Genomic DNA, 20,927 nt, shown 5'->3' on the forward strand with positions numbered 1-20,927 from the left:
AAAAACCCCCAAAAAACACTTATCTGAATCCCCGCTCCCGTCGTCGACATCCGCTGCTCCATCTGTCCTTCCCGGGCATTATGGGAGAGACGTCATATGATGTCATGACGCCTCTCCCATTGCCCACTGCGGGAGCCGGAAGATGGAGCGGCTCCTGCAGTGGGCGCAGCAGCAGCTAATGAGAGTCTGAGACTCATTGGCTGCTGATCAAAACAAACACACAGCTGCCGGAGCCGGCGGCTGTGTGTTTGTCACTTGTGTAGCGCTGACCGAACTCCGTCCGGTCAGCGCTACACACGCTGTCTGTGTCACAGTGACACAGACTGCCTGCGACCCGCATGACGCTGCGGCCCGGGGGGCACATCGCACCCTGCCCCCCGGCCCAGCCCACCACTGATCATCAACCCTTTGACTCCCACAAACTGTCCCTTCTTGTCATTCACTTAGTGTATAAATCCTCACTGCGAGCGACAACAATAATGGAAATGATGCATGCGCAGACCACCGATAATCACTGAACTGTGTAAACATCAGAATTGCGTCCATCTCTGAATCAGGCCCTTAAGGTCTGATTCAGCAAGGAACGCAGTTGCTAATACGCAGGCAATCGGCTGATTGCTTTGTACTACACATGCATATGCATCGCAGTGTGCGTGCATGAACTAGCCAGAGTGATTGATAGGAAGTGCCATTTGTGGGTGGTGATGGGGGAGAGGGGTGGTTGGCCGAATGAAGGCATGCCGGTGCGTTTCAACACTGTTGCAGGGGCGTGCATAAATTATCCACTGCATTTCCCTACGCAGCCTGAGGCCTCATAGCGTGAGTGAAAGTTAGCAATTTCTGAGTAAGCTTGTGCAAGTGTGCGTGAGGCTGCGATGGTACTCTATTGTACCGATGGTTTTGCAGTCTTGATAAACATTACGGATGTGTGCTAAGTAAAGTAGGCGTCCTCGTGTAGTGCTGTGAGGGCATTGCAGTTGAACTGCATGCATAATCGCTATTGCGGTCCATAGTGAATCAGGCCCTTAGTGCGGTGACACCTTTTACTTTGGAACTTTTATATTTTTGCTCTTTAATCTTTATAAACTGTTAATTTCCCTCAATCAGCCTTTGCTACACATTTAAGAAAAAAAAAATGAAATAGTTGTTTATTAACATTTGGAGGTAAACTGACTAAAAGTCGTTTTTAATCAATTAAACATCGATCTAAATCGTTCAATATCGATTTTGTGTTTAAGGGGTTAAATTAAAATCGATCTTTAGTAAGTTTACTCCCTGTAATAAGCATTAGATTTGTTGGTAAAGATGACTGGCTTTTTATAGGATGGATCTGTAATGAATTGCCTCAGTGCTGCCTACAGTACTACATAAGGAGATATATAAAATATCGCTAAGTAGAAAAAGTCAGCACTTTGGTATTGAATGTTATCAAATTTGGGCTAAACAGTGCATTAAATTAGGAAAACCATGGAGAGAGTGCGAAGATAAGTTATTGGACCTGATTCAGCTGTAAACGCTAATGCCAGCGCGACAGACAGTGCTACTGTGACTTTATTCTAATGCTGCGTAGATGGAATTCGTACAGAGATGCCCACCAGCTGTGCTAATCAACTGCTTTGCATAAAGAGTTGCAGCATCTGCACCATCGTAAGCAGATCGGTCACAGAATCGGACATTGCACCAGCCCTATGGAGGCACAGAATGTCCTTCTGAAAATGGCCTCCGAAATTAGTGCAACTGTGCAAAAAAACGCAGTCACTGGCCTCGACATGTCCGCATCTGGCTATGCACCACCCTGTTACCTCACAGGAATGCCCACTGTAATTGCCTCTATCTGTGACTAAATTTGTTCTGTTTCCCTAGTGATAATCATCGTGACGCATGCACAATGTGACTCAGACATGCGCAGACGGAAAACTTTGTCCGTTTGCGTCTGACATTGACACTGCGTCCAACTCTAAATCATACACATTGTGTAGTAATTACCGTATATCAATGTCATTAGTTTGTTTACATATTTTGGAACATGACCTCAGTATGTATTAATTTATCTATCAGTATGTATTCAGGGAAATATGATCTACAAATAGCACATGGAATGTGGACAAACTGCTACAGCCAACTAAAACACATTTGTATTAAATGTCAATATATGGGCTAGTCATATAGAAGCATTGAAAAAGAAGTAGATGACTATGCTATGCTAGTAGTCTCTTTCAAAATAAGGGCCTGATTCAGACCCGGACGCTATTTGCGGACGCTCGTTCTTAAAAACGGACCGGATATTTAAATTGAACGCTCGCTGTTTGCGGTGTGTTGACGCCTCTATGTCTGAGTGAGCATCCGAAAAATGCGCGCGCTATTTTGTAAAGATGCCCCTTTGCCGTTCACATCACACGTCATCTCCGTTATTTATTAGATTAATCGGGAAAATCGAAAGGCATCTGAACTGCTCGCAGTGCTTGTGGTAGGATTTACTTCCCGCTATCACTGCGAGCAGTTCAGGCTAAAAGACAACCAAGTGGCGTGGTCGATGACACTCCTTTACTAATTATGCATTCCCATTAAACGCCGTTTTGACCGTTATGCATGCCTGCGTTCGGATCTCCACTCCCCCGTTTTCAAGCACCTTCCCCTGTTACCACCCACAAACGGTACATTCTGTCAATCAAATTAGCAGCCCCTCATTTTTACGAGCGCACAATTTCCGACCGCAATGACTGGTTTGCGCATGCGCATTGCGAACCATACGCATGTGCAGTTGTGCAAACATCGCTCAGAGTGAACGAGCGGCCGCTTACGAGCATCTCTGAATCAGGCCCTAAGTTCATTGAAGGAGGGGTGTTAATATGAACCATAAAAATCCAGAGGAGCAGCTATAGCAGTGATTTTCAACCTTTTTCAACTCGCGGCACACCGAACAAGACTTTAACATTGCTAAGGCACCATCAGTCCCCATAGGAAAAACACACACATTGGCCCCATGGGAAAAAATACTCACAAATTGGCCTGCACAGGAAAAAGAACAGACATTGCCCCCCACAGAAAAAAATAAAACACAATTGCCCCCACAGAACAAAAACAAACACATTAGTCCCCACAGAAACAAAATAAAACACAACGGCCCCACAGAAAAAAAATATAAAACAAAACACATTGGTTGGCCCCCACAGAAAAAAAAAAAAGAATCACATTGCTCCCCACAGGAAAAATAAAAATGACATTGGCCCCCACAAAATAAAATAACCAGCTAAGAAGGCTCACTGTCGTCCCTGTCCTATCCCTCATCGGCTGGGGTTGCTCAGTCACACTCAGTGACTGAGCACACAGTGCAGAGCTGGGAGTACTGTGCATGTTTGACCTATTTCATTCCACCGCTGCGTCTCCATAGGTCATGGCCTAGGTGCGCCTGAGGCTCCCAGAAGAGGCCAACACTGCCCGGGCCAGCAGTACAAGTAAAGTCAGCTGTGATGTCACTGACCTCGCGGCACACTTGACAACCGCTCGCAGCACACAGTGGTTGAAAAACACTGAGCTATACTGTAGTCAGTCAAAACTGAAAATATAAATCCTGTGCTCACAATTCACCAAAGTGCCGCTTAATAACAATGTGGTCCCCACCACATAACATACAAGTATAAACAACAAAATCAATCAAGCGCTCCTTTGTCTGGGATATATGAATGACTTCAAACAATACTCCAAATGTCCAACGGAAGTCCTATATAAGAAATGTTCTGTCTTCTAAAATTCTCCCCGCTCCAATATTTCCTCAAAACAAAGGGGAAAGAATGTGGTTGGAAAGATGATAGGAATTTTAATTATTTAAATACTACCGTATTTCCCCGATATAAGCCCTACCCATACCTTTGAAAAAAGGTCCAAAATAAGCTCTACCCCGAAAATAAGCCCTAACAAAATCTCCATTTTGTCCGGTCCCTGCGCTACACTAAAATGCCCCCAGCTTAACAGTGGCATCCAATCACAGCTGCGTCTCACTCTCACAGTGAGTGCGCGGCAGCTGGCGTGCGTGGCAGCCTCATTTACAGCAGCGCCGCGGTGGAGAGTAGAGAAAAAGAGGGAAAAAAATAAAGGTAAGTAAAGAATTGTAAAGCAGGACTGAGGGCATGATCGGGATAAAAGCAGGGGAAAATAAGCCCTACCCTGAAAATAAGCCCTATGGAGTTTTTTTGACCAAAAAAAAAAAATAAAGACAGTGTCTTATTATCGGGGAAACACGGTATCTCCTACTTACATGTAGGAATAGATAATTATTCTCCATATAGGTGGTGAAGATTTCCTCCTCTTCAAATCTTCATGCAAATGTAATAATAGTCCACACCATGGACATACAAGGAAGTCCTCAATTCCTCAAAAAAGAATTAGAGCAAGAGAACAACCATAGTGTAATTCTGATATATTTAATGACACTGAATAACATTGATACAATAAAAAGACAAAATGGCCATATACCATAAAGGGCCTTCTAACCAAGGCAAGAGATTTCACATAGGTGGTGGTTGAGTACCCGGGTTTAAGTCACCTCCCAATGACACCTCTCAGTCTGGTATGGTTACCTCACAGCAGCGGTTTTCTCAGCCGGTTCGGCACAGAGCCTTTCTCAAAGTGTGGCTGATATGAAAACAAAACCAGTTTAAATAGCGGTGGCTTTAGCTCCACCCCTTTCATTGATCAGTCTTCCTGTGTACCTATTTTATCTAACAAATCTCCCTTGTGGATAATCCGTAATACATCTTTTCTATTGTAACTATTAAGTAGTAAAAATTGTAATTGAAACTTTGTTATTATTAAATAACCTTAAATTGGTGGGTGTATTTACATATTTGTGCATGCTCCTGGGCGGTGATATTGAGATGAGGATACCTGCAAATCCGACCAGGTCCATACCTTTGTAGGGACAAAAACACCCCTTATGCGTGGCCACGATATACCCAACTTCCGCCACGTGGCCGCGGACTGGAAGTAATTTATCGTCACCTGCGTCAGCCCCATGGGTGACGACATCACTGGCGATCTCCACGTGGTGACTAACCACGTGATCGCACAACCAGAGGTGACACACCTGCCCATGTACTACAGACACGGGTGACACACCTGCCCATGGACTACAGACACGCAATACTTATACTTGGCCTCGATGTGCCAACTCTGACACTGTAGTATTGTTCCACATTATGAACAATATTTTCCATTTAGGATTGCACTAAATAGATAAACATATATAATGATATATTATTTACAATACATATTTAAAAGACAAATACATAAAAAAACAAAAACATGAACTGAATAAAAACATAACAGGTATAAAAACTTGGAAGAAAGCATAGCCGGTATAAAAAGTAATAAAACCTAATCTTAAAATTGGTCTATAGGAACAATTTCAATTCGAAATCATTGTTTAACCCATTAGGTTCTAAAGTTTTAAGATCATAAATAAACTTAATTTCTGCCTGTGCTATGGCTTTCTCTGTACCTTTTATTCTCCAATTTCCCTCAACTTTTTTGATTCCTATTATGGACTTAATATCTGTGATAGAACACTGGTGTTTGGTTTTAAAGTGCAATGATAATGAATTTTTGTCAAAACCTTTCTTGATGTTGCGGAGATGTTCCATCCATCGTTCTCTTAATTTCCTTTTAGTTTTGCCGATATATTGTAAACCACAATTGCATTCTATAACATAGATACAGTTAGTTGAATTGCATGTCACAAACTTTTATTTTGTAACTTTGTTTTGTGGAACTGGAGACTATTTCTTCCACTATATTAGGTAATTGCTTATGTGATCTACATACCAAATATGACCCACATCTATGAAAGCCCTTAGTTATAGTGCAACCTGTTTTTCTTTCTGGAATGGCGCTCTTAACAAAATTATTTCTTAAGTTTGGAGCTTTCTTGTAAATGAACCGGGGTTTCTCCAGATTAATCCCTTTAAGGCTAGGGTCCTGGGTCAGTATAAACCAGTGTTTTTTTTAAATATATTCAATATTTTGATATTGACTATTGAATGTCGTTATGAAAGGAAGAAACATCCGATTTGATACTTTTGATATGCTTTTATATTCTAAAAGTTTATCTTGTGGAATCCTCTTCATCTCTTTAATAGTACCATCTATTTTGTCTTCATCATATCCTTTGGACACAAATTTTAGTTTTTTTGCTTTTTCTTCAAAGATATTATTGTCTGTACAGTTTCGATGAATCTGTTGAATCTGACCTCGAGGAATATTACGAAGCCAGTGTGGATGATGGTGGCTCGTAGTATCATTAAAAGAATTACTGTACTATCGGTTTGATTAGTGTAATTTTTAGTGGACACTATATTACCATCTCGATAGATTAAAAGGTCTAAAAAATTTATTTCTCTTTCACTTATATCAAAAGTTAAAATCAAATCATTCTTAAGTGTCTTAGAAAAAATATTCAGATCACTTCTGGTTCCTTTCCATTTAAAAAAAGATATCATCTATAAAACAAATCCAAAGTATGACATTTTCAATAAAAGGGTTATTATTCCACACAGATAGGTCCTCCCACCAGCCCATAAACAAATTTGCGTAGGCTGGTGCAAATCGAGTCCCCATCACAGTACCTCTATTTTGCATTAAAAATTGTCTATTAGACCAAAAATAATTATTCGTTAAAATGAATAAAATGGATTCTGTAATAAAATTTTCCACACAAACAATGTTATTGAAGCAATTCATGATGCCCCCTCTGTTAAATACCGGGTTAAATGTTGATTTCAGTTTCAAATTACCTTTCTCTTCTTCTATCTTATTCATTCCAGCAAAGTACTTTTTCAGACTCACTTTTCTTATAAATTTCTGAACGTCCAAATAAGATTAAAATTTATTTAATTTGTTGACTGGAGCATATATTAAACCTTTGCTCAAAATCGCTTCTTCATTTTTATCTAAAATATAAGAGCTAAGGCTGAAAACTTTAGTAGCTGTTTCACTCCTTTTATGTATTCTAGAATCAGTCTTAGTTTTTTTTTCTATTTTTCTCTTTTCTCCCTTCCCTCTATTACCTCTATGCGTCCTTTTCAGTTTCTTCATTAGAACAGTCTCCTTTGCATCTTTCCTCTGTCCAAAAAAACTTCACGTTCAAGTGGATTAAATCTATTATAAATCAGGATTTCATTGAAGGTTTTGGATTTCAATCTTTGTCTAAAGGAATTGCTTTCGTCCTTCCTCCAATTGACATTTCTACCATTAAATCCTTTGTTGAAGTTGGTATAATTTTCCCTTTTTCTATTTTATTATAGTTTCTATATCTTTGGTCTCTCTGTTTGTCGTAGATATGTGGTTCCTCATTTCGCCTAATATTCCACCTCTGATCTCCTTGTGGTGTTTTAGGTGTATTATGCGATTTTTATTTAATGGAGGCGTATCATGTATGCAGGGCCGCCATCAGGGGGGGACTGCCGGTACTAGAGTCCCGGGCCCGGACACTGGCAAACGGGAGAGGGCCCGGGCCTGCTCCTGCAACTGCTGCATAGTCCCCTGCACTTCCCCCTTGAGTGAAAGGTTGAGCGGGGCACTGCTACTGCCTACCGGCATGCAGTGATTAAGTAGCCATGCTCGAGTCTGAAGAAACCCCTCCCTCCCCCTTCCTTCACGATTCCCCTCTTCGGTTGGCTTGTAACGGGGTCGGAGCCAATGGATCAAGCCCGGCCCCCCAAACACCCGCGAATCGCGTCGTTCCTTAGGGGCGGGGCCTAATAATGCAAGGTGCCCGCCACCCATTAGCAACCAGCTGCTGTGCACAAGTGTAAGTAATAAGTATGTTTGTGTTTTAGTGTGTATACAGTATATGTTTATGTATGTCTCTGTGTTAGTGTGTATATATGTGTATGTACTGTATATGTCTCTGTGTTAGTGTGTACATATGTGTATGTACTGTATATGTCTCTGTGTTAGTGTGTATATATGTGTATGTACTGTATATGTCTCTGTGTTAGTGTGTATATATGTGTATGTATTGTATATGTCTCTGTGTTAGTGTGTATATATGTGTATGTACTGTATATGTCTGTGTTAGTGTGTATATATGTGTATGTACTGTATATGTCTCTGTGTTAGTGTGTATATATGTGTATGTACTGTATATGTCTCTGTGTTAGTGTGTATATATGTGTATGTACTGTATATGTCTCTGTGTTAGTGTGTATATATGTGTATGTACTGTATATGTCTCTGTGTTAGTGTGTATATATGTGTATGTACTGTATATGTCTCTGTGTTAGTGTGTATATATGTGTATGTACTGTATATGTCTCTGTGTTAGTGTGTATATATGTGTATGTACTGTATATGTCTGTGTTAGTGTGTATTTATTAGGGGTGTGCACCGGCCACTTTTCGTGTTTTGTGTTTTGGATCTGGATCTTTCTTCGTGTTTTGGATCTGGATTGGTTTTGCCAAAACCACCCTTCCGTGTTTTGGGTTCTGGGTTTTGTGTTTTGGATCTGTATTTTTTTGAAAAAAAGCATAAAAACAGCTAAAATCACAGAATTTGTAGGTTTTTCTGCTCCTATGCTATTATTAACCTCAATAACCTTAATTTCCACTCATTTTCAGTCTATTCTGAACACCTCACACCTCACAATAGTGTTTTTATGTCCAAAAGGTTGCACCGAGGTAGCTGGATGACTATGCTAAGCGACACGAGTGGGCGGCACAAACACGTGACCCATCTAGGAGTGACACTGCAGTGGCAGACAGGATGGCAGTTAGAAAAACTAGGCCCCAAACTGTACATAATGCAAAGAAAAAAAGAGGTGCAAGATGGAATTGTCCTTGGGCCCTCCCACCCACCCTTATGTTGTATAAACAGGACATGCACACTTTAACAAATCAATCATTTCAGCGCCAGGGTCTGCCACACAACTGTGGCTGAAATGAATGGTTCGTTTGGGCCCCCACAAAACAAGCTGGCAATTAATGTGTCCCTGCACAAACTGGCTCTACGGAGGCAAGATGTCATCCTCATCCTCCTCATCCACCGATTCCTCACCCTCTTCAGTGTGTACATCCTCATCCTCACAAAGTATTAACTCGTCCCCACTTGAATCCACCACCACAGGTCCCTCTGTACCTTCTGGAGGCTGGTCTCCCTGGAAGAGCTGATAATTCATTTTGATGAACATCATCTTCTCCACATTCTGTGGAAGCAACCTCCTACGCCTTTCGCTGACAAGGTTCCCGGCTGCACTAAACACTCTTTCGGAGTACACACTGGAGGGGGGGCAACTCAGGTAAAATAGAGCCAGTTTGTACAGGGGCCTCCAAATTGCCTCTTTTTCCTGCCAGTACAGGTATGGACTGTCTGACATGCCTACTTGGATGCTGTCACCGATGTAATCCTCCACCATTCTGTCAATGGTGACAGTATCATATGCAGTGACAGTAGACATGTCAGAAATTGTTGCCAGGTCCTTCAGTCCGGACCAGATGTCCAAACTTGGTCCTGCCTGCCCTGCATCACCGCCAGCGGGTTGCTTAGGATACCTAAGTTTTTTCCTGGCAGCCCCAGTTGCGGGAGAAAATGAAGAAGGAGCCGTTAACGTGTCACGTTCCGCTTCAGCTGACAGTGTGTTCACCAGCAGGTCTTTGCACCTCTGCAGGCTTGTGTCGGCCGGAAAGAGAGACACCACATAGGCTTTAAACCTAGGATCGAGCACGGTGGCCAAAATGTAGTGGTCTGATTTCAACAGATTGACCACCCTGGAATCCTGGCAAAGCGAATGAAGGGCTTCATCCACAAGTCCCACATGCCGAGCGGAATCGCTCCGTCTTAGCTCCTCCTTCACTTTCTCCAGCTGCTTCTGCAAAAGCCTGATGAGGGGAATGACCTGACTCAAGCTGGCAGTGTCTGAACTGACTTCACGTGTGGCAAGTTCGAAGGGCTGAAGAACCTTGCACAACACGGAAATCATTCTCCACTGCGCTTGAGTCAGGTGCATACCCCCTCCTTTGCCTATGTCATAGGTGGATGTATAGGCTTGTATGGCCTTTTGCTGCTCCTCCATCCTCTGAAGCATATAGAGGGTTGAGTTCCACCGCGTCACAACCTCTTGCTTCAGGTGATGGCGGGGCAGGTTCAAGAGTGTTTGCTGGCGCTCCAGTCTTCGGCACGCAGTCGCTGAATGGCGAAAGTGGCCAGAAATTTTTCGGGCCACCCAAAGCGTCTCCTGCACGCCCCTGTCGCTTTTCAGAAAATTCTGCACCACCAAGTTTATTGTGTGAGCAAAACATGGGACGTGCTGGAATTTGCCCAGATGTAATGCCCGCACAATATTGGTGGCGTTGTCAGATATCACAAATCCCCAGGAGAGTCTAAGTGGGGTAAGCCACTGGGCGATGATTTCCCTCAGTTTCTCTAAGAGGTTGTCGGCGGTGTGCCTCTTACTGAAACCGGTGATACACAGCGTAGCCTGCCTTGTAACGAGCTGGCGTTTCTGAGATGCTGCTACTGGTGACGCTGCTGCTGTTGCTGCGTAAGGTGATACATCTACCCAGTGGGCTGTCACAGTCATATAGTCCTTAGTCTGCCCTGTTCCACTTGTCCACATGTCCGTGGTTAAGTGGACATTGTGTACAACGGCATTTTTCAGGACACTGAGGACACTTTTTCTGACGTTTCTGTACAGTCTCGGTATCGCCTGCCTAGTGAAGTGGAATCTAGACGGGATTTGGAACCGGGGACACACTACCTCCATCAATTGTCTAAATCCCACTGCACTAATGGCGGATACCGGACGCACATCTAACACCAACATAGCAGTCAAGGCCTCAGTTATACGTTTTGCTTCAGGATGACTGCTGTCGTACTTCATCCTCCTCGCTAAGGACTGTTGGAGGGTCAATTGTTTAGTAAAAGTAGTGGTGTTCCTACTTCCTCTCTGGGATGATGAACGACTCCCAGCAGCAGCAACAGCAGCAGCGGCAGCAGTAGGCGTAGCAATGCAGGATCCTCCGGAGGAATCCCGGATAGGAGAGTCAGTCATGCCAGTGATATGGCCTGCAGGACTACTTCCGATCCTGACTAAGGAGGAAATTGACGAGGAGGGAGTTGACGGTGTGGTTTGCAGGCGCTTGGATACAACAGGACAACGGGATTTAGGTGTCCCTGGACTGCTTACGGTCTGAGCCAAAGTTTCTGAACTTGACAGTAACTTTTTATGAACGCGCTGCAGGTGCCGTATAAGGGAGGATGTTCCTAGGTGGTTGACGTCCCTACCCCTACTTATTTCACCTTTACATATGGTACATATGGCAAGACAGTTGTTGTCCGGATTTGGATAGAAATATTGCCAGACCAAAGAGGTGGAATGTTTGGTCTTCTGCCCAGGCATGACCGTGATGGGCTTTTTCATCCCACGGACAACAACTGTCTCCCCCGGAGCCTGATTTAAACAAACCACATCACCATCAGAATCCTCCTCGCCAACTTCCTCCTCAGCGCCAGCTACACCAGTATCCTCATCCTGTTGTACTTCAACAGTGACATCTTCAATTTGCATATCAGCAAGTGGACTGTGGGTGCTCCTTTCAGCACTTGCAGGGGGCGTGCAAATGGTGGAAAGAGCCACCTCTTCCCGTCCAGTGCTGGGAAGGTCAGGCATCGCAACCACCACCACACTTGGACTCTCCTTGGGGATTTGTGATATCTTCTTAGAAAGCACAGTTCTTCGCTGTGCTTTTGCCAGCTTAACTCTTTTGATTTTTTTTAGTGGGAGGAGTGCTTCCATCGTCATGTGAAGCTGAACCACTAGTCATGAACATACTAGGGATCGACCTTAGCCGTTCCTTGCCACTCCGTGTCGTAAATGGCATATTGGCAAGTTTACGTTTCTCTTCAGCTGATTTAAATGTCTTTTTCAAGGTCATTTTCCTGAACTTTGCCATTTGGGATTGTATGTGCCCTCTACTATGACATTGGGCATCGGCCTTGGCAGACGACGTTGATGGCATGTTATCGTCTATGTCATGACTAGTGGCAGCAGCTTCAGCACTAGGAGGAAGTGGTTCTTGATCTTTCTCTATTTTATTTTTATCGGAGAAAGTTTGGTCCTCCATTTATGTTATATCGATTTGATATATACGTGCGGCTAAACACAGAAAATAATTTTTTTTTTGGTTTGGACTGGAGTGTACTTTGTGGGTTACAGCACCCTTTAACGGTCAAGCCAGCCGGCCCTTTACTTATGACACAGTCGCACTCTTGGCACTACTTTGTTGATGCACGTGCGGCTACTGCGCACACAATTCACAAACACAGAAAATAATTTTTTTTTTGGTTTGGACTGGAGTGTACTTTCGGGGGTTACAGCACCCTTAACGGTCAAGCCAGCCGGCCCTTTACTTATGACACAGGCGCACGCTTGGCACTACTTTGTTGATGCACGTGCGGCTACTGCGCACACAATTCACAAACACAGAAAATAATTTTTTTTTGGTTTGGACTGGAGTGTACTTTCGGGGGTTACAGCACCCTTTAACGGTCAAGCCAGCCGGCCCTTTACTTATGACACAGGCGCACGCTTGGCACTACTTTGTTGATGCACGTGCGGCTACTGCGCACACAATTCACAAACACAGAAAATATATTATTTTTTTAGCACTTGGGGGGAGCACCCCTGATGGACAGAGCACCCCCTGGACAACACTACAGCACTCCTTTAGGACTGGGACACTGCACAGGACTTTGGAGTGGACACAGCCCCTATGGAGAACTGACTGCACAACACAGTCCAGCCAGCCCCTATGGACTTTGAAGTAGTGGACAACAGCAGCACTACACTACACTACACTACACAGCCCTAACTCCCACCCTCCCTCTTCACTGTCCACAGCCGAGTGAGAAAATGGCGCCGACGCGGGTACCTTATATAGGATCCAAAACCCGCGAGACTCGGAAGGCGGGATGATGACGTTTTGCCTCGATTTCAGATCCGAGTCAGGCGGGAAAAGTCGAGCCTGACTCGGATCGGACTCGGATCGGGGGGGCTCGGGGGGGTTCGGATTTCAGAAATCCGAACCCGCTCACCCCTAATATATATATATATATATTCTGCGCATGGTCGAGGTAGACATTTTGAAGTGGGGGTATGGAAATTTCAGGAGGGGCTTTACTTAGGCAGGCCCAAATCCTGAGCTCCCTGATATTTACATACCCCCACGTCCTCTTAAACACCGCACACATTCCCTCACTGTCACAGCACACCATACACCATAGCTCATAGCATACTTCACACCACAGCACACTGCCCACCTCACCCTGCTCTGCTCTGGTGAACGCGGTCACTGCGCTCCCTTCCCTGGTCCCTTCCCCATTCGTTCTCCTTGGTGGTACTGGCATTTTGAATTCAGCGCCGGCTGTGAGCAAATGACAGCTCGCGGACTGTCAGCCAATTGGGCGGCCACGTGGCCGTTCCTGATTGGCTGCCGGTCCGTTAACCGTGATTGGCTCGCGGCCGGAGCCAAATTTAAACATGCAGCTGCTTGGTGACCGGCGCTGAGACAGTGATAGTCTCAGCGCCGGCCTCCCCTGATTGATTGCTGCTCCGCGAGCCATGATTGATTCGTTGTCAACCAGCAAATTTCAACCAGCAGAGAGCAGCCGCTTGTTGACCGGCACAGGGACAGTCCCAGTGCCGGACGGGTGCCGAAGTGAAGTGACGGCATGACATACCATTTCATACCCGCACACTTCAAGAAATATATATTATATATATATATATATATATATATATATTTTTTATTATTTTTTTTGTGTCAGAAGGTGAAAAACAAGCACCTTATAGTGTAATATATTCAATGTCATTGAAGTAAATAAAGGTAAATATGAGGTTCAAAAATCAAGCATGTAGCAGTTTACTGTAGTACACACCCCCAGAACATACTGTCATGGCTGTTTTTAAAATTGCACTCGCCGGTAGAAAAGCAGGGCCACTTGCTCTGGTTTGCCCCCCAGGCTGAAAGTTGCCAGCCAGCCCCTGGTATTGGGCAAGCAGGGATCCTGCTTATTTGTACAGGAGGAGAGAAAATAAGAATGTTTCATGTTTAGGGCTCTATTTACTACAATCCGCATTTTGAATGCAGATTGTAGTGTGATATTACTGACTGCGAATTCAGGCAATATCACAGGGATTTACAAAAAATCCCTTGTAGGGACAGAGCTTGCGATAAAGCTCTGTCTCTGCGAATACCCTCCTCACCCTTATCACGGTATTTTCACAAAAAATACTGTGACAAGTGCAGACGCATGCGCTGACCAACGCTAAACCCCGCTCCCGCGATCGTGGACCCCCCTGTGACCCCCCCTCCCTAAATGACACTTATCTGCAGTGATCATTGCTCCAGTGATGTCCTCCGTGGCTCCGGTCAGCTGATATCCCATCCTGCACTGGGACCCAGTCAGGTGACAACTGGGCCCCAGTGCAGGCCGGGAGACCTGACCGGAGGGTAGACATCACCGGAGCCCTGATCACCGGTCCCTGGACTCAGGTAAGTTTTTTACAGTGGATCAGCATGTGGTCTGTTTAGACCACACAACTGATCACTGGGGCTGGCTCTGGACTCTGCTCTGCCCGTTAGAGCAGAGCAGGAGTCTGGTAAACGGGGGAGACCCTGGATAACGCCACCTCCAGGTGGCATTATCACAGGTCTTCCCCCGTTATTTTTTTCACTAATTATTTTTAGTAACTACCAGGCATCTCACATTTCCCATTACAATGATGGGAAATGCGATCTGATTACTAAAAATAAGTGATAATTAGGGGTTGGAGTAGAATTTTACAAATTCTACTCCAATTGCCCTTTCAAAAAACTTTAGGTGATACTAAAATAATGTGAAAAGGTTGTGAAAACACCCTTTCACTTTATTTTAATAAAAATAATATTAATAAATAGAGCCCATAGTCTTACAGACTTCATGGGTTAATGTCACGGCACTGTGCGAGCGATGCGGAGACAGAAAATATAATAGTGCTAATTAGAGTGGCTGTGCAGAGGGGAGAGTTCTCCAAAGAAGTCGTTGTATCCTTTATTACTGTAGTACATTTACTGTGTCTGTTCCCGCCTGGCACAGTGACCTCCCGTGCAACATACCGGCTGCTGGGGTAGGACAAGGGTCTGTGCATGCACTACGGGAGATCCGTGAAGGACACAGTGTCATCCTGCTGCAAGTCCTCCCAGAACAAGTAGCACTCAATGACTCAGAGTCTGGTGGGTGAGATGACCACAGCTTGCTTATGTGTCTCCAGTGGAACAAGTGTCCAAACAGAGAGTGTATCTGGTGGGCTTGGGTGGTGGTGGGCAGGTGTTCTGGTTGGTATAGAGGCCCCCACAAGTTTGTTGCCCTGGGCCCCCACAAACCTTAATCTTGCACTGGCTGTAGTCTTCATTCTTTATTTTTGATGTCATGTGCTTATTTTTCCAGTTGAACCTACAGTATTTGCACGGACATAAATAAGTTGAGATGCAGCATCAGCATGTTGACGGTCACAATGTCATCATTCTAAGGGCCTCTTTTAATAACAAGTGATATGCTTGTTATCACTCATTACAAATCTTAAATGGTGGTCCAACTAATCAGCTCCTAACTCTCATTTTACAGGCTGTGTTTGAAAAATGACAGTTACAGTAGGAGCAGATTGGTTGGAGCACCATTTAAGATTAGTACCAAGTGATAACAAGTATATCACTCGTTATTAAATGGGGCCCTAAATACAACTTCTACAGTTATGATTGTAGAAGTTTGCAGTGCGCTACGTGCTATTTCCATGTTCCTCCCATAAGTGAAGCATTTCACTTTACAAAAATGGCTACCATTTGGTCTTCTCCACATGTGTGGCACCATCTTATCACCTTTTTAGAGTGCCACAGTGGAAGATGGGATGCGTTTCACTTAGCTCCAGAGACCCAGTGCATATAATTCTGTATATATCCTGCATGTATGGTCCTCTGTAATGTATGCTATACTCAAGCTCTGCTCCATCATAATTTAATGTGTGTAACAGTGAGTACGGCTGTACAAACACCTATGCTACACTTCAATAATCCAAACACTTGGTTGAGTACTAAGGTTGTATACTGTATCTGGATTCCGCTAGCATCTGCTATTATGACCTGCATTCAACCATGAATAGTACACACATATCGACAATGATATACATATTGAAATAATATGTCGACATCTGCAAAATGTCAACATATTCACAAAGTCAACATTGCAAATGTTGACAAGTGAAATGCCGATATTTTGCAAAATGTTGTCATTAGGATTAGAATTATGGTTAGGGCGGTACACCTGTCGAACTGTACCATAGATGTCCTAAGGTGAGCGCAGTGAGGACAGAAATCTCCCATGGAGCAGAAGGGCAAAAGCTTATCGCTGCAACCTGCGACTAAAGTCGCAAATGCTGGAACAAAAGCTGCAGCCACCATGTTAGGCTTAGGGTACTTGCTGTCCAAATAGCCATATCGCAGAAACACCAATTGTCGACATTGTTAGCACATCAACATTTCAACGTTGATATGCTCAATATCGACATGCAGAATATTATTACATTTTATTTATAGAGCGCCACAAGTGGTACGCAGCACCGTACATACAGTAACAAAAATATAAACAGAGCACAAGTAACAATTAGAAACAATTCTCCATACACAATACAGCTGGGAAGGTGAAGGCTGTCATAGAAGTGCTAGAGAAGAGGGCTGTGAGACAATAGGGAGGAGGACCCCGTTTCTAGGAGTTTACAATCTAGAGGAATATGTCAATATGTTACATAAATTATTAACATTATATTGTTCACATAGTGAATGTCAACATTCTAACAATCAACGAAATGTACCGAACCCGCACAGCTTAAATTGGAAAGTATTGCTGGTTGGGACGAGGTATCATTTTGCTCCATACAATGGGCAGAGCTGGCCAAAAACAGACAAGACCTTAGAGCAGTGGTCACCAACCTGTAGCTAGTGAGCTACTGGTAGCTCGTGGCCGTAATTTGGGTAGCTCGGAGTCAACTATGAGGAAATTACGCACGCTCCCTTGTGGCATCAATGCTGAGGGTGGAGCAACAGGAAAGTGTCAGGTGATTGCCATAGCCACTACGACAATCACCTGAAGCACTCCCTGTGGCTCCACTTACAGCGTCAATACCATGGCGGAGCGACAAAATACATGATGGACACACGAGTGACTCCTGTCCAGCCCTTATTTCTCCAGAATTAGAGCCTGCAGTATTACAAAGTGAGTTGCTTGACCACTTCACATGGACACACTACAGATGAAAATGAGGTGTTCTGTGATTAACCAGCTCTCCCAGGAAACCGGTGTAGCTATATCCTGCACATTAATCTCATTGATCATATTGTATGGGATCGTAAAATCTGTGTGGTGGGACACTGGATGCTTTCATTCTCTAATTATACATTATCTCTATTTTAATAACAATCTGCATCGAGCCCTACAGTGTGAGCGCAGACAGAATTTATGAGGCTTAATTCCTGATGTAGACTATTTTACTGGGTTTTTTTTGTAATGTTTGAATGACAACAAAAAACCCCACAAAGAGCAATATATAGGAAACATACATACATAGAGAGAAAAGCGGAATTCATCAAGATACCACCATACAATTTTAGTAGCTCTTCAGGAGGTTTCATTTTTCTTGAATAGCTCACACCCAATTAAGGTTGGCGACCACCGCCTTAGAGTTTTTAAGCCACTGTAATGAGTTTTGGATCTGTATCTCCTTCGAGGTTTTGGATCTGGATTTGGTTTTGCAAAACCGCCCTTGAGTGTTTTGGTTTTAGATCTGTATTTTCTTTCAAAAATGTATAGAAACTGTTCAAATCACATAATTTGTTTTGTTCCTACAGTATTATTAACCTCAATATTAATTTCCAGTCAATTTTGACCACCTCACAATATTGTTTTCATCCAGTTTAGGCCCAAAAGTTGCACCAAGCTAGCATAGCTAAGTGGCAGCACAAACACGTGACAGTTCAACACCCAACATGGCACATAAGGAAACATATGTTTTCATTAATCAAGGGCCTGAGAGAGATGGAGTATGTAGTTAAAAGCAGGGAAAGGAAGGGTTGATTCATAGTAAATTTATATATTTTTTTTTTTTCCGAAGCAAATTTATGAGGGAGGAGGAGAGAGCATGGGTGAATAATATGTCCCATGTTTTGCCCACAAAATCAACTTGGTGGTTCAGAATATTTTTTAAACTTAAAGGGGCATGCAGGAAATGCTGTCTGGTCAAACATTTCTGGACATTTTCGGCATTCAGCAACCACATGTCAAAGATTGCAAAAGCTGTGGCAGTTCAACTTCCAACATGGCACATCAAGAAACATGTTTTTATTATTCAAGAGCCCTGATGGAGTTGGAGTATGTATGTAGTTGAAGGCAGGGAAACGAAGAGTTGATTAGTAGTAAATTAAATTTTTTTATGCCGAAGCAAATTTGAGGGAGGAGGGGAGGCATTTACAAATATTATTTTGCTCATTCACATCAGTCCTTGCCTCAGTGAAGCTTCTTGGTGGTTCCAAATGTTTTTAAAAGAATCAAAGGGTCATGCAGGAGATTTCTGTCGCAGCACACAAAACGGAAGCTCTGAACAGGAAGGAGATTTTAAAGTCTTGTACTAAACATCTCTTATCATTGTGCTTCTGGGATTATGTATGGGAAGGCTGGGAGCGGAGGAAGGAGAACATCTCCAAATACCATAACAAAATAGCCTCTCCATTTGGTGTTAAGTTGCATCTGACCAAACATGGCTGTTATGATCAATGAAATCAAAGCCCACCAGGTTGATATCTAAAAATCAAGGTTGAAAAAATGGCATAAAAGAGTATTTTGCAAGTATACCCATTTGTGATTTTAGTTGAAATAAATACAGTAAGAAAAAAAAAAAAAAAAAAAAAATGAAGCTTCAGAGACATCTATGAAGTATTTGCCACACAGCAGTGGCAGACAGGATGGCAGTTTAATAAACTATAAAATTTAAAATGTCAGGCAGCAATACCCCAAACAGTACATAATGCAAAGAAAAGAGGTTCAAGATGGAATGGTCCTTGGGTCCTTCCACCCACCCTTATCTTTTACATAGTAAACAGGGCATTCACAGTTTAACAAACCAATCACTTCAGTGACAGGGACTGCCAATTGTGGCTGAAGCAATTGGTTTGTTTGGGCCCCACCAAAACTAGCTACCAATGGGCAGCTGACATTGCTGGCAATAATCTTTACATGCACACACTGGCTTTACAGAGGCAAGATGTTGTCGCCATCATCATCCGATTCCTCACCCTCATCAGTGTGTACATCATCTTCACACTAAAATAATTTGTCCCCGCTGGAATCCACCATTACAGCCTCATGTGCCTCTGTCATTTTTGGATGTAATTGGCGGTAAATGTCTTCCTCGTGAAATTTGTAGTTCATTTTGATGAACATCATCTTTTCCACATTTTGAGGAAGTAGTCTCCTACGTCGATCGCTGACAGGGTTCCCGGCTGTGCTGAAAACTCTGAGTACACACTGCAGGGTGGGCAGCTCAAGTAAAGCAAAGACAGTTTGTGCAAGGGCCTCCAAATTGCCTTTTTTCCTGCCAGTAGTGAAACAAGCTGTCTGACATGCCTATTTGGACACTATCATTAAAATAGTCCTCAACCATTCTTTGAATTGGTGACCATATCAGATGGAGTCACGGTAGAGGTCTCAATTGTAGGCAATTCTTTTAGACCTGACCAGATGTCAAAACTTGGTTGTGTTGACTCATCTGCATCACCAGTGAGTCTTTTTGGGAAAGTTTAGTTTTTTCCTGGTAGCCGCACTTGCTGGAGAAACTCAAGGAGGAGCCATCGCTGCATCACGTGCTGCTTGAGCTGACAATTTCTTTACCCACAGCTCTTTGCATCTCTTCAGATCTGTGTCTGCTGGGAAGAAAGACACAACATATGATTTAAACCTAGGATCCAGCACGGTCGCCAAAATGTATTGATCCAATTGTAAGATCCTAACAACCCTTGGATTGTGGCAAAGCAAATAAAGGACTTGATCTACAAGTCCAACATGCTTAGCGTAATTGCTTTGTTTCAGCTCCTCCAGTTTCTCAAGCTGCTTTTTCAATAGTCTAATTATCGGAATTACCTGCCTCAAGGTGGCAGTGTCTGAACTCTACACTAAGAGAACAGAGAAGTGAAATGTCCAAAAGTGGTGCACTGAATAATTGTTACATTAAAATATAACTTTTATTAATATATAATAAAATATATATCTAGAAAATATCAAAGAAAACAGCGAAAATTTTCTAAAAATACAAGTGTTGTGTTAAAAAATAGAAAAAGTGTGGTTAAAAATAATTCTGTGCTAACAACATCAATAGCAGCGCCCCTATGCTTTCATACAATATCGTGTTGACACTATTAGTGATATTCCTGTATATATAATTGTTATTTATTGTCATCCATAATAGTATAGTCCCCATATACATATATAATACCACTAATGTCAAACAAAAGTCCCTGCTATAGTTAAGCGATAAAATATATAACTATTTTGATTCAGAAGCTGCTAGGCTTCTATATTAGGCTTCTTTATTGAGTTACTAGATACATTGTAACATAGCAAAAGATGAGACTGCTATGGACAGCAAACAGTATTAATCTAGTAACAATAAGCATCGTCCTTCATATGGTTTACTGTAGGGATATAATTTCTTATCTCTTATAGTCATTATCAATTAAGTCTATTTTTGTATACAACTAGTCAGTATACCTCATTAACTAGGTGATTCTTTAAATGTGCTTATATTATTATTATAGTCACTAACCAAGTAGACTTCATATCGCACTTAGGGACTGATT

This window comes from Taudactylus pleione, unplaced genomic scaffold (genome assembly GCF_031769625.1).
Source record: "Taudactylus pleione unplaced genomic scaffold, aTauple2 ptg000009l, whole genome shotgun sequence".
Classification (NCBI taxonomy): Eukaryota; Metazoa; Chordata; class Amphibia; order Anura; family Myobatrachidae; genus Taudactylus; species Taudactylus pleione.